Source organism: Sorex fumeus, unplaced genomic scaffold (genome assembly GCF_029834395.1).
Source record: "Sorex fumeus unplaced genomic scaffold, SorFum_2.1 ptg000032l, whole genome shotgun sequence".
Lineage (NCBI taxonomy): Eukaryota > Metazoa > Chordata > Mammalia > Eulipotyphla > Soricidae > Sorex > Sorex fumeus.
Window position 1 is genome coordinate 8,570,363 of NW_026606089.1, and position 15,627 is coordinate 8,585,989.

General features: G+C 37.3%; 1 pseudogene; it reads right to left on the reverse strand.

Moving 5' to 3' along the window:
* Positions 1-14,005: 14,005 nt before the first annotated feature.
* LOC130025860 (uncharacterized) lies at positions 14,006-14,099 on the reverse strand (annotated as a pseudogene).
* Positions 14,100-15,627: the final 1,528 nt, after the last annotated feature.

A 15,627-nucleotide genomic window follows, 5' to 3' on the forward strand; every position in this document is an offset into this window, starting at 1 on the left:
GCATAGGGACGTCGATTATCAAGGAAGGGGAAAACGTTTGTACAGAATGTTGAAGAAAACCAAAGATTTAAAATCAAAAAAGAAAGGTACCAGTAGGAAAAGCAGTTTATAAGAAATCCATCCTAGCTGGCTTTTTTCCTTACTATCTCTTAGAACATAGTACTTGGTACTTGACAATTTGAGTATAAACACGCTTCAGAAATGATGCTCCCCATAAATAGCTAATAGTGCTGATCTAGGGCCGTGGAAGACACAGAATCTTCAATGTTTTTATTACATTCTGGTTTTTAAGTACATGTACGCGCTGCCTGTTAAATAAAATAATGGTATATTCTAACTTGAATCAGGAGATTTGATTCATTTGTGTGGTAAGTAGTTTCCAGGTTAAAGCTGCTTGTCATCTTTACAAATATTATTTCATGTGATTTTTTCTTCCTAACATGAGAGTATTTAGATAATAGTCAACTTCTGTTTTAAATCCTAAGAGGAAGTAGAAAAATCAAGTCTCACAGGTCTAATTACACATTTTTGTCATATTTGTTAATTATTATTTTTCCTACATAAAAGATATTTTATTGGATTTCGGTGCTCATTTATTAAACATTGAGAAGAATGTTTTCCAGGTTGATAAATATAATTCAAATGTAGGGGTTGAAAGTAAGTTTGCAATATTTTATGCTCACTTTTTAAATGGTCTTTTCTGTTTCTTGTGTGATCAAGTGAAATCCTCTGCTATGTTTAAAACGTGTTGTTTGCTGGTTAATATTCAAAGATACTGATGAGAATAATTTTTTGTACTTTCGAAATTTCTTCCTGTATTTTACTCATTTAAAACATTTCTTGTCTATGAAATACAATCACGTTTACTTCTATTTTCTTTTTGTTATGTAGTTACTGGTAAATCCTTTCTCTTTAATGGAGTGGTAAAGTGTGCACTCAAAAATCTCCTTCTATTCCATTTTTTGGCTACCAGTTTTTTCTAAAATAGAATACTGTCTTCATATTGTATATGTGGAACAATTTATTAATAAACTTATTGGACTGTTTTATTTGGTTTTGCTTGCGCTCACATCCACTGTTATTAAAGGCCTACTCTTACGTCTGCTCTCCATAACTTACTGTACTGTGCTGCTTGCTACAGAGCCCAGATTTCATTAAAATCTATATTCTCCTTTTTCAGTTCTGTGATACATATTTTTCATGATGTTTTCTTTACACTTCCTTCTATGAAAATCAAATGAAATAGAAAAATAATATTCGTGTATGCATTATTTTTCTTAGAATTATTAGTAACTACATTGTAGATAAACAACATAAGACACAGAGTTTAAATAAAGTTTTCCTTCCAAAAACATTTCTTGAAAAAACTCCAGTAGTCCTTTTTGAAGTGGATCAAAAATGAGGGTAACCTTCAATGCATCCACAAGATTAAGTCGTATGTGAACAGTAAGTAACAGGTACTCATCTCACAAGTCAAATGGAAACCTGATGATTACAATGGTAATAGTTGTAAAGAACCCAAATGCCTAAATTAATGTAAGGTATCTTCCTTCTGGTTTCTGGCCTTGTAGTGATCATGCAGGATCATGGCAAAAAAAACCACATGCTTTAATTTGTGTAACCTGGAAATTCTTAAGGGACAGAGAGAGATAGTACTGGAGGGGATAAGGCATTTTCCTTGTACACAGCCAATCCAGTTGAATCTCTGTCACGGCATACACTCTCCTGAATGTTTTAAGGGGTCACTCCAGAGTGTAGAGCCAGGAAGAACCCAAGATCACTGTCAGTTGTTGGTCCAAACTCCACACCACCCCAAGCCCCAGCCAATAAAAATTATAGGAATATATGAAATCTCTTTGCCATCTCTGCGCCTCAGGTTTCTTCTTGTCCATTGAATGTTGCCCTTTCTCTTAGACGTCCTAGTTTGAAAAAACTTCCATTCTAGGAAATAGCATAGGACTCAATAGGAGGCAAGCTACAGGCATTTCTAGGGTAAGGAGAATTATCTGTAAGCAAGAAATCCAGGTACAGACATGATCACCTGGCTCTTCTACAGTTCTGTGTTCACTGTGGGAGCACGATACCAAATACACAAAGTGCCAAAATGTTCCCATCTTTTAATCACCCCAAATTGTTGGAATTTTGGAAACTCAGTTGACTGTTTGTAGTAGAAGCATCCTGATGGCTTAAATTTTAAGTTCATATTGTTCCTCTCAGCGTTGAAGGAGATTATTAGTCTCACAGATTTTTTTCATCACCCTCTTGTTCCTTACAGAAAATTTTCAAAATCCATCTGTATTGGGAACTGCACATACTCTGCAGCTTTCCCTTCCCATGGTGAAAGATGCAGCTTCCCTAACAGGCAGTGTCTGCAACTACTACAGAGTATCTGCTCCAGCTAGTAGGTCTGCTTGACTCCTGCCCTCAGCCTCTGGCACATCTTTCCAACCACTGATGGGTAGTGCCTATATTTACAACATTTCAGCACAACAATGCTATCTGGAGTGTTTCACCAGAGTCATATATCTACCTCAGCTGCTTCCTACCCAAGTGTTTTGGAATGGGATATTGCAGGAAGTGCTGAAGTGATGTCTTCCATGGGAGACTTTTTTGTGACTATTCTTGACCAAGACACTGCTGTCTCTTCCATGTCTATGGCAGCTCGCTATGAGAAAACACTAGTTACCAACAACACGGTGTCTGTGTTCCCATCAGTTTCTGCCAGTCTTGTTGAGAGAAGACCATCTCAGGTTCCACATCAGAGTCAAAGCCTGTCACTTCCCTACAAGGAAGGAAGCCAGGTGTATTACTATCATCAAGGCACTCTGGGAACTCTCCTTTCCAGCCTGCAGTCCTATGACTCCATGTCATACACAGGGCTAAATGGCTCTGCCCCCCAAGCTTACAGCAACTCATCTTGAGAAATGGTTAAGGTTCTCAAGGAGGTCCAGCCCCCTAATAACCAAATACCCGCCTCCTAATCTGGAATCGACTTCTCTCTGTCTCCTCAACCCATCACAGAATCGAGTTATCAAAGTGAGTAAAACGGAGAGAAGGGAAAGAAAATTCAAAAATTGGGGTCAAAAAAGAGGAAAACTGTTCGTAGACAGATACTATTCATATACACTGAGATTTTTAAATTAAAAAAAATCAGTTCATGTTTACTCCCCTCACTCATTTAACAGCATGTTATTTTCACACTCAATATAAGAGCTCCTAATGGAGATTGGAAGTTATGATAGTATAATGGACATCTAAGTTTCTTATAATGAAACGTCAGAAGCAGAGAAAAAAATAGCGCATTTTTCCCTTCTTATTTCATTTTTTAAATATTTATTAGTTAAACGTCATGAGGGACAGTTGTAGACTTACAAATTGTTGTGATTCGATTTCATTTATACAATGATGGAGTACTTATCCCTCCACCAGTGCCCATTCTCCAGCACCACGGTTCCCAGTATTTCTCCCACCACCCATACCCCCTATCCCACTCAGCCTCTGTGGCAGGGAATGCCACATTTTTCACTGTTCTATTTCAGCAGTCCTCCAGAATTACCACACTAAAAGTAAAATACATGTCTTAAACTAGTATTTTGTTATTTTCTTAAAAAGTTTCAGAACTCTAATTGTAATGGTACCACGTTAACTTTCCCTTCCATAAATGAACAGCAAGGTTCTGAATACACTTGTGTTTCAGAGATTCTGACTCAAATTATGAAACCTAGAATCTGTACCTCAGCACAAATATCATGATGAAGTAGTGCTTCATTCATACTCTTATTCTATGATATTAACGCCCGTTTATTTTTCCATGAAAGTGAATAAATTATCAGTACAATACATTACAAAGCTAAGCTCTGTATGGCACTTATTAGTTTGAAAATCTATAATTATTTTTTAAAAAAACCTTTTGTTTGGAGGACATTGAAACTGTGTCATAGACCGAAGTGCTCAGGGATTACTCCTGGATCTGTGCTGGGGATCACTGCTGAAGATGCTTAGGAGATCATAAGTGATACTAAAGATCAAATTGCGGTCAGGTGTGCGCAGGGCCATTGCCTTAACAAATGTAATATTGCTCTTCCCAAGTCTCTTATTTTTCAAGTTAGTTTACACAGAAATTCTTTCAAATACAAAGAAAACCAAAAAACAAGAGCAACACATGAAAAACAGTAAGAACTACAACATTTACGTCCAATCTTTGAGCACAGGACTTGTCCATTATCCGAAGAATACCCAGTAATAATGCATTGCCTATTGCTGGTAGGTGCACATTTGTTGCACCACTAGTTTTGTGGACCGAATATCTCATTTCGCAAGCACTGATTTCTTCCTTGGTTCCTTTTTAGTGATGAATTTCCTGGGGATGGAGACCTCCCTGCCATCGCAACCTTCAGGTCAGACATTTGGTCTGACACAGATTTCCGAATTGCCCACATCTTGCAGTAGCAGGATTCAAAGACCTTGAGTAATCCACCACCTGAGCTTATGGACTAATAAAACAAAAGTAAAATAAAACCTTTACACTCTGACATCAAAATCGTCCTTATAGGAGGGGAAGTAAATGACTGAAATGGGTAGGGGAGTGTTGTTAGTTAGTTGTGGACAGTAGCTGGATATTTGACGGTGCATGGAGTATGAATACACAGTTCCAGAGATCAGGAACTCTGTACTTGAAGCGAATACAGTTTGTAAACTTGTCATCACAATTATATGTACATATGAAATTTATCTACATATGCTTTGTGCCTTCCTTGCATGTATGTGTTATGCATTCCTTTATCATGGCCTCAGAAATGCATCTGAGGGCACTCGGAAAATTAGTTGAGCCCCAAGTATGGGGAGAGAAATAATAAAGAATTGGAGGAGGAAAAAATATGAGTTGGAGCTTAAGAGCCGTGTAAGAGGAATATATCGATATGTATGTGTCTGTAAATACACATATATATGTATAAATATATATATGGGCTGGAGCCATAGCACAGTGAGTAAGACGTTTGCCTTACACGTGGCCAACCTGGGTTCTATTGCTCTCCTCCTCTCAGAGAGCCCAGCAAGCTACTGAGAGTAACCCTCCCTCATGGCAAAGCCTGGCAAGCTACCTGTGAAGTATTCGACATGCCAAGAACAGTAACAACAAGTCTCACCATAGGGACGTTTCTGGTGCCTGGTCGAACAAATCAGTGAACAATGGGAGGACAGTGCTACAGTGCTATGGTTAATTCAAACGTTGTTTATGTAAAATATGAAAGAATCAAATAAATATTCTATAAAGCTGATTACACCTATTAAATTAATATAACTTTAAATAGTGTTTAGAAATTAAGTTGAAGAATTTTAAGGCTATCGAAAGATATTGACAATATATCAAGAAACACATGGATTTTTGAGGAGGAAGAACACGTAGCAGTTGTCCTTTCTTAAGGTTATTATTTTTGGCATTTATAGAATATGCTTTCCCTGAATTTTTGTTAATAGCTTCCGTTTTTTAGAAAGCATCATAATAAATTATATTTTTTTAAAAAATTAAAAAAAAGCTCTGTTAGTGAGTGGATTCTGTATGTTTGGAACGTGAGAAGTATTTTCCTATGTAATTTACATTAAACATGATATTTACAACAGAAATACCATCTGCAGTACCATTCAGAATAGCCAGAAGAAACTATGGTATACCTACACAATTGAATACTACGCAGTTGGCAGGAAACTGACATCATGAAATTTGCTTATAAATGGATGTACAGGGAAGAATATCATGCTCAATGAAATCAGTCAGAAGGAAAGGGGTATACTGATTGGACTACCCCATTTTTGGATATAAAAAACCAGATTGTGAGACTAATACCCAAGGATAGCAGAAACACCGGCCAGGAGAATTGGTCAATGGTTGGACGCTTGCCACAAGTGCTGAAGGCGAGCATTTCGAATAAAGAAGGGACCGCTATGTTTTCTTCTTGTGGAGTTTAACCAGTATTTTGTATATCCTGGATATCAACCCTTTGTCAGATGTGTATTCGGTGAATATCCTTTCCCATTCTGTAGACGGTCTTTGTATTTTGGTCACTGTTTCTTTGGAGGTGCAGAAGCTTCTTAGTTTAAGATAGTCCCATTTATCTATCTCTGTTTTCACTTGCTTGGTCAGTGGCGTGGCATCTTTGAAGATACCATTAGCTTCAATGTCATGGAGGGTTTTGCCAACTTTATCTTCAATGTACCTTATGGTTTCTGGTCTGATGTTGAGGTCTTTAATCCATTTTGATCTTACTTTTGTACATGGTGTTAGGCAGAGTTCTGAGCCTATTTTTTTGCATGTAGCCGAAGAAGGGACCGCTATGACAATGATAGTTGGAAGTGATTACTCTGGGTGAGAACTGAGTCCTGAAAGTAGGTAAAGGAATAAACGTGAGAACTTCTCCCTCTCTGTATTACAATCCATAATGCCCAAAGTATGTGAGGTGAGAGAGAGAGAGAGAGAGAGAGAGAGAGAGAGAGAGAGGTGCCTGCCATAGTGTAGAGACAGCAGGCTGTCAGGTGGGGTTTGGGGTTGGGAGAGGGAGTGGTGGGAGAGAAACTGGGGACATTAGCAATGGAAATGTATACTAGTGGAGGTTAGGTGTTAAAATATCCTATGATTGAAACTGAATCATGAAAAGGTTTGTAATATGTGTCTCCTGCATATTCAATACAAAAATATGATATTTAGATTCTACCACCATGACTAACCTATGAATTTGCTGAAATTTATTTTTATCACCTTGGCTGGGCTCATTGCATGGATGTCTGTGTGGTAAAACTTTTTCATTTTATGCGGACTGAAGAGACAAAAATCATAGGGTTGGGACTTCTGGTGGAAGGAGAGAAGAGCACAAAACACCCTGTTGACCACACCTCAGCAGGGTCACCTAACTTGCGTGATGACAGACCTCCTTCACTGATTTCTTCTTTTGTAATGTGGAAAAATGAAAAAACTTTGCAGGCTGACAAGGGGTTGTCTCCTCCAGTTCTCACTATTTTCTTTTCGATCAGAACTGTTTAAAGATTATTAGAAAAATTTGGAGCTAAATGATTTGTTCTCATATATTTCCCCTACATGGTGTCAGTGGGCATTGATCCAGTAAGGCCAGCATGAAAAAGTTGAGGTTTATGTCTTAACCACCAATGCCAACACTACTGTATGTATCAACACAAAGTACAATAGTAAAACTTCAAAATGTGTTTGTCAAGGAAATCGGTGGGAATGCAGGGAAAAATGGGTAATTTGTTGGTGGAAGGATGCAGACACTGGTGGTGTGATTAGAATTGGAATATTGTATGACAAATCTCCAATATAAATGACTTTGAAAATCAAAATTGCCTAAATTTAAAAAAAAGGAGAAGTCAACTTATGTCTATATTTCAAGAAGGCTTGTCTTGGCAAATTTTGGCAGGGAGACCATAGTTGGTAGAGAGAGGGAGAAAGAAAGGGACAGTTGACAGTTGGGAAGAGAAGCCTGGATATCATGGAAGAGATGAAAGCTGATCTTAGAAGATTTGGAGCCATCAGAGTTTAGAGAGCTAAATGGTCTGAACATTGCAGTTTAGATACTTGAATAGTGAGATTGGTTTCAGTCATCAGCACTGTATATATAGAAAGAGTTCAAAGACCTCACAGATATTCAGGCTATAATAACTAACAAGGGAAGCGTTTTTTTCCTGAAGCACTATGTAAGGATAATATATTGCCAGGAAGAATGATAAGAAGTTTGTTCTTTTTTCACAGATTAATACATTAGAGATGAAAACTTTTATTCAAAGGAATCTATGATCTTGTCCTGTTTCTCTGTTATCTTGTCATCATTCCATTCTCCCCCATGACCCTACCTAATCAGGGCTCTCGACATTTCTCAGCAGTGTCACCACATAGCCTCAGAGCATGTGTTAACTGCAGGTAGCTCACAGCTCTCATGTTTGCCCCCCATCCAAGCCAGAGCCATCCTTCTGAAACCAAGGATATTTGCTGAAGGCCTGTTCTTCCTTGAAGTGGCAGTCATGGTTTACCTCTTCTTAATCATTTTGTTTACAAATTTAGATGTATGTCACTATACTAGTGACAGGGATTTTCCAAACTATGGAAAGCATAAACATTTCCAATTCCCCCACGAATTTTGGGCTAGTTATTTTCTATCCACTGCTAATAATTTGTGATAATTAGGAAATAGAACTGAAGTAAAAACAGGGACATTTGTCAATTTGGTGCCATGACTAATCAGTCTTAGTATAAGTATATATTTCTAGAAAAAAAATGCAGAAGAAAATGAGTTGGTTGCTAGCAAAGAATGCCAAACCTCTGCCAAGAAATACTTTGAAAATAAAAATTCTGACTATGGACTGAACATGATTGCAATTTAATGCCTCTTTTGCAGACCACAACACCCAAAAGGAGAGAGAGAAAAAAAAGGGAATGTCCTGCCACAGAGGCAGGGTGGGCTGGGGGGGGGGATTGGTGTGGGAGGGATACTGGAATACATGGTGGTGGAAAATGGGCATTGGCGGAAGAATGGGCATTTGATCATTGTATAATCAAAACCCAAGCACAAAAATTTGTAAATGTACAACTGTACATCATGGTGTTTCACTAATAAAAATTTTAAAAAAATAAAATAAACAAAAATTGTTTCGTCTGCCAGAGATCAGCAGATGGGAACCTGAGTGAAGGCAAAAAATTAAATTGGTTGACTTTTATTTTTCCTTGAGTATATTAATTTGACTTTGGAGTCAATTTATATGAGAGTTCATCAAGACACAGAAATTTTTAGCGCTTCTCTTGTTTAGAAGTATAGTGATACACCGTATCTCTATCTCACATTCTTTTTATTTCTGATAGTTTGACACAAAAGATACGTCATAATCATAGATAAATGTAAATTATTTAAATACTTTTTTAATTATTTAAAATTACCTTAAAGAATTACATTATAGAATTTCATAAATTTTAGGATTATGCAGAATCAACTTGCATGTATCATATTACACTCACTACTGAAAGGCCTACTCTGTCATTCACCATTGTTCAGTTTTTCCACTTTGATTATACTTTTCGATCTGGTAACTAAATAATCTCATAGTTCTAAAGTTTGTTTTTATTGCTTTGAAAAGAGCAACATTATGTAATTTTCAACATTGGATGAAACTAGAGGATATCATGCATGTAAAGTTAGCCTTAAGGAAAGGAACAGATACAGAGAGATTTTTCTCATATGTGGGATGTAAAGACACACAGCAAGGTAGCAACAAAGGTTCAAGAGCAATGTAAGGGGAGAACTGATCCACACAATTGGGTCAGGGGATTAGGAGGGAGGGATTCTGGGGGATTGGGGGAGAGGGAGGGTTTGTTCTTTGAGAGAATGAGGAGTGTCTTGTTGGAATTATGTGTATGAGAAACCATTGTTAATTGAATTATAAATCATAGAATATAAATAATGTTTTAGACGTTTGTCTGTCTCATTTTATTCTTTTAATTTGTTTTCTCCATATGCCACATAGGCATGAACTTGTAGGATGCCTATCTTTCTCTGCCTGGTTTTTGTCACTAAACATAATCACCTCATGTTATCCATTTTTTATACAAATAATAAGAAGATTTCCCTTCATACAACTGAGTAGTATTCCATTGCTATACCACCTTTCATTTTCAAAATTTGTGGTTTAAAAGATACAAATATTGGTTTTAACAATGCTCTGGTGTTTTCAAAGTTTTAGTTTAGTGAAACAAAATATATTTTATTGAAAAACTCTTAGAATCTTGTGAAACAGTTGTAGGGTGGAATGGAATATATGTTCAAGCGAGAACAGTCATTTAACAAAACAAGCAAAGAGAGACATAGAGAAAGGAAGCACGGTATTTCTTCAAGGGAGAACACAAGCTTGAGGAACAAGCCCACTCTGGTAGTTTAGGAATAAGAACTTGGATTGGTATGAACTTAACTTTTGCACTTTAGGGGAGAACCTGAGTGAAACTATTATAAGTACGTTCAGGATCATGATACACTGGAGTCTGCACTTGGAGTGAGGAGGGTAGAGAGTTCTTTGGGGAGACCGGACTATAGATAACAGTAATATTATAACACGAATGATAGTATCTTACCGTGGGATTCCAAAAAAATCTTTAAGAGTGGCGTCAGAAATGATAACATTCTTAGGTATTTGGGTTTCCTGTGGAAACAACGGGAAGCTGAGTTTATGTTCTGGATGCATCCACCTGAAACAAGGTCAACAAGTCATGAATGAAAAATTTCAAGTTAGATGGATCAAGGATTCTGATCCCAGTGGAAGGCTAGCTTTCGGGTGGACAATTTCTACTGATGGCCTGATGTAGGTTCTGATCCTGGGATACGTAACAGAAAGGAGGTAGTGACTGGTATCCTCAGAAGTGAAGCCTCTGAGACAGAAGTCATTCATGCCCACTTATGGGTTATCAATGTTTGCTCATGGCTGCTACCATTATAACATGCCGTTCAATAGTTCTGTGGTTTCAATTTACTGTGTCAATGTAAAGATGAAGTTTCCAAATGGAAGGTAAAAATCTGAGGCCCTCAAGATGATGAATCATAGGGAGGGGGGGAGCTGGAGCTATAGTACAGCAGGTAGGGCATTTGCCTTGCACACGGCATACCCAGGTTAGATTCCCAGCGTCCTGTATGGTCCGCCCAAGCACTGTGAGGAGTAATTCCTGAGTGCAGAGCCAGGAGTAACCACTGTGCATCGCCACGTGTGACCCAAAAACGCAAAGAATGATGATCTGGGATTGATCCTTAGCATTGCAAACGGCATTATTTTTTAATTTTTAATTTTTTTCTTTCTTGCTTGCTTGCTTGCTTGCTTTTTTGTTTTTTGGGTCGCACCTGGCTATGTATAGGAGTTATTTTTTATTTTTAAAAAAACTTATAATTTTTCCTTTTTACCTGTGGTTTAAAAGTGTATCTAAAATATTTTAGAGTAAATATATGTGAAGAAGAATAAAATTCACGGGAACTATTTAGTGTTCTTAATGATACAGGAGTCAGAATTTTGAGGTTAATTGTATGGGTATTGCATAAATAATTTTTCCACATTATGTGGGCTGTATTTCGATCATGGTCACCATTTTTTCTGAGTTGCAGAAACTTCTTAGTTTAATGTAGTCTCATTTGTTTATCTTCACTTCCTCTTCCTTGGTCAGTGGTGTTTCATTCTAGAAGTTTCCCTTAGCTTTAATGTCATGAAGGGATCTTCCCACATTTTTCTCCATATATCTTAAGAATTCAGGTATGATAGTGAGGTCTTTAATACATTTGATCTGACTTTGTGCCTGGCACTATAAAGAGGTCTGAGTTCATTTTTTTTTGCATGTTGCTGTCCAGTTTTCCCAGCACCAGTTGCTGAAGAGACTTCCTAGCTCAACTTCATATTTCTTGAGCCTTTAAGAAAGATTAGGTAATAATAATCTGAGGGCCAGCGTCAGGATATTTGACTATATTCCATTGATGTGAGGCCTGTCTTTATCTGAATATGATGGTATTTTGATTACTAAAACTTTGTAGTAGGGTTTGAAGCTGGGGAAGGTGTTCCCTTCTTCTTTTTACCAAAGATTGCTTTAGCTCTTCATGGGAGTTTATGGTTTTGTATGAGTTTAAGAGTGTTTAATCTATTTCTTTGAAAAATGTTATGGGTATCCTTATAGAAAGTGCATTAAATCTTTATAGAGCTTTGGGGTGGATTGCCATTTTGACAGTGTTAAACCTCTCAATCCATGAGCATGGGATGTGATTCCATTTCCTCATATACTCTCTTATTTCGTGAAGTAGTGTTTTGTAGGGTTTTTTTTTTTGGTGTAATTTCTTAACCTTTTTAGTTGATTCTATTATACTCTATTTTCTGAGGTATTATTGTGAATGGGATTGTTTTTCTCTATCTCTTTTTTCTCTTTCATTATTAATATATGGGAAAGCCATGGAGTACCAGATATTGATTTTGTAATATGCTACTTTACTAAACAAATCTATTGTTCCCAGGAGCTTTTTTGTACATTCTTTGGGATTTTATAAGTATAGTATCATGTCATCTCCAAATAGTAAAAGCTTGAGTTCTTCCTTTTTTATCTGGATGCCCTTGATATCTTTTTTTTTTTTACCGAAATCATATGGCAAGTACTTTAAGTACTATGTTGAATAGGAGTGGTGAGAGTGGGTAACTTGTTTTGTGCCTGATTGTATTCTGGGATTCTAGCTCATTGATTTCTGCTCCAAGCCTTTGGTTTTTCCCCCTTGAGAATAATGCTTGCTGTGGGTTTGTGGTAATTTGCTTTGACTAGATTGAGGAAAGTACTTTCAACTCCAATTTTGTTGAGAGTTTTTCATCATGAATGGGTGCTGGATCTTATCAAATGCTTTATCTACATCTATTGATATGATCATATGACTTTTTTCTTTATTTTATTGAGATGGTGTATTCTGTTGATTGATTAGAGAATGTTAAGCCATCCTTGCATCCCCAAGCTAAACCTATTTGGTCATAGTGTGTGATCTTTTGTTGAGTTTCTGGATTCTCTTTGCTAGTATTTTCTTGAAAATCTTTGTATCTGTATTCATCAAGGAAATAGGTCTGTAATTTTCTTTTTTTGTGGTGTCTCTATCGATATGAGTATTAGGGTGATCTTTGCCTCATAGAAACTATTTGGGAGTATTTCTGTTTCTTCAATTCCTGGAAAATCTTAAAAATATTGGAAGCAGTTCCTCTTTAAAGATTTGAAATAGTTCACTATTGAATCCATCTGGGCCATGGATTCTGTTTGCAGGGATACTTTTGACCATCATTTCAATTTCCTTGTTAGTGATAGGTTCAAGTATTCCAAATCTTCTTGGTTCAGCCTTGGGAGGTAATTAGAATCCAATAATTTATCAATTTATTCAAAATTCTCTCATTTCCTGCTGCAAAGAATCTCAATATAATCTCTGATGATCCTATGTATTTCTGTAGTTTCTATTAGGATAACCCCCTTTGCATTTCTGATTCGATTTATTAGAATTCTTTCTCTTTGTTTTTTTGAGAGGCTTCTCATGGTTTATTGATCTTATTTATTTTCTCAAAGAACCAGCTTTTGCTTTTATTGGTCTTTTGGATTGTATTTTGGGATTCTAGCTCATTGATGTCTGGTACAAGTTTTATTATTTCCTTCCTCCAGCCTATTTTGGACTACTTTTGTTGGTCATTTTCCAGAATCTTGAGCTGTAATTTATTCATGTAGGCCCTTTCTTTCTTCCTAATGAATTCTGGCAGATCTATAATCTTTCCTCTTAACACTGCTTTTGCTGTGTCCCACAAGTTATGGTAGCTCGTGTCCTCATTCTCATTTGTTTCTGGAAACTTTTATTTCCTCTTTGATTTCTTCTCTAAGCCAATGGTTGTTCATTACTCCCCTTAAAGAAAATATTTCCTTGCTGAGCTTCAGTCTGTTTGATCTATGGAGAAGTGACAAAGAAGTGTTGAAATCTCCTTCTAGTATTGTGTTGCTATCAATGTTTTTCTATAAGTCAATTAGAAGTTGTTTTTAAGTATTTTGCTGGTCTGTCATTAGGATCATATACATTGAGGAGGGTGAGTTCTTTCTGATGTACATATCCCATGATCATTAAGAAATGACCTTCACTGTCTCTGATAATCTTTAGCCTGAAGTCCATGTGGTCTGATACTAGTATGGCCACTCCAGCTTTGTGGAGGTGATATTTTCTTGAAAACTTGTTTCCCAGCCTTTTACTTTTAGCCCATGGGTGCTTTGATTGTTCAGACGTGTTTCTTGCATGCAGCAGAATGAATGTTGGTTTCAGTTTTCTAATTCATCTTCCCATTCTGTGCCTCTGAATTGGCACATTTAGTCCATTGACATTGAGAGAGATTGTTGTGGTGTGGATTTGTGCTCTCTTTATGTAGAATTTTTGTACTTGTGGGGATTGTCTTAGCTTAAAGTAGACCTGTTCATTCTTCTTGCAACAAAAATATGGAATGCTTTACAAGTTTGCATATCATCTCTGTGCAAGGACCATGCTCATCATTTTATCATTTCAATTTTAGTATATGTGTTAAACTTAGTAGGAGTTAATTTTTCCATATTTTTCTCTTCTTATTACTTTGAGTGTTGTCCTTCCTCACTCCTATGGCAGACAATGATTCCTAATCAAGAAATGTATTTCAAAGCAGCATGAATAAATAGATTTAGAAATTCAATGTCCCAGAAAGAAAAATATGGTTTTTACCATATTATCTTTTACCATACCCTAGGCATCAGTTTTACAAAATAATTCTTTTGGAAGATGGTATATGAGGTTGTTTAATGTCGTTCCCTGAAACCTTAATTAAGACCATTAAACTAGAGCCTTTTGCTGTTCTCACCTCAGTCCCGTGTACTTCTCCAGGAAAAGGTGGATGGTGTTGTCTGCACTTTGACCACCTTGAATGTATGTAGGATTTTTCTCCTGAAGGATGACGTGAGAAGCATATTGATGATTTCATTCCACCTTATTACAAGTTCAACTTGAACGGAAGGTGAGACTCATGTGGCTCCTATAAAGGACAGAACAGAGGGTCTCAGTGAAGTTTAATGGCTAACTCACATTAACAACATAGATGACTCATAGTAACCTGTGTGCATCTTTGTGTATAGTGAGTTTCATATCTACTGATAGTGATTCTTAATCATGACACATGGGCAAAACGGATCTGTAATTAAAAATCTAGTTCTCTGAGCAGAGTGGGGTCTCTGACGTGATTGAACAAGTTTGTAGTAATTTATTACTAAGCACATAAGTATTTTCAATGATGCGTACTTTTCGATCTAAAATTAATTCCAAATATGTCTAAAACAACAGTCTCCTGACCTCGCACCTGGCTTTCCTCACTGGGGCCCCTTGGAGATGGCGGGGTGAGATTCCCTCACCGCCCTGAGCATAGCCCCAGCAGCTGAAGACCTCTGCAACCAGCCATAGGTACGCTTAAGACCACTCTTCCCAAGCTTGAAGGAGCCTCATGCATGAAGGAACTGGAAGAGTAACCCAAATGTGCGGGACCGGGGGATGAGATCTCCATGGCTGCTCAGATCAAGACTGTGCCCCCTCCTTCCAGATCCTCCATCTTCTAGTAATTAAGTGTTAAAACCACGATCTACCCCTGGATCCATGTAATGCCATCAATAGCCAACATCCAGAGACTGGGTCTTATTTAGAAGACAGCAACTCTGATTGTCCAGTTCTCACTCTCAGAGAACCTGGTAGGCTTCTGCGAGTATCTTTCCCGCATGGTGGAGTCTTTGTTTCTGGTCACTGTTTCTTTTGAGGTACAGAAGCTGCTTAATTTAAGATAGTTCCATTTGTTTATCTCTGTTTCCAGTTGCTTGGCAAGTTGCATGTTATATTTGAAGATACCTTTAGCTTCAATGTCGTGGAGGGATTTGCTGACCTTGTCATCACTGTACCTGAGGGATTCTGGTGTGATGTTGAGGACTTTGACCTATTTTTATCTGACTTTTGTGCATGGTGTTAGGTAGAGGTTTGAGCCATTTTTTTTTTGCATACAGCTGTCCAGTTTTTTCTGCACCGTTTGTTTAGAAGGACTCTCTTG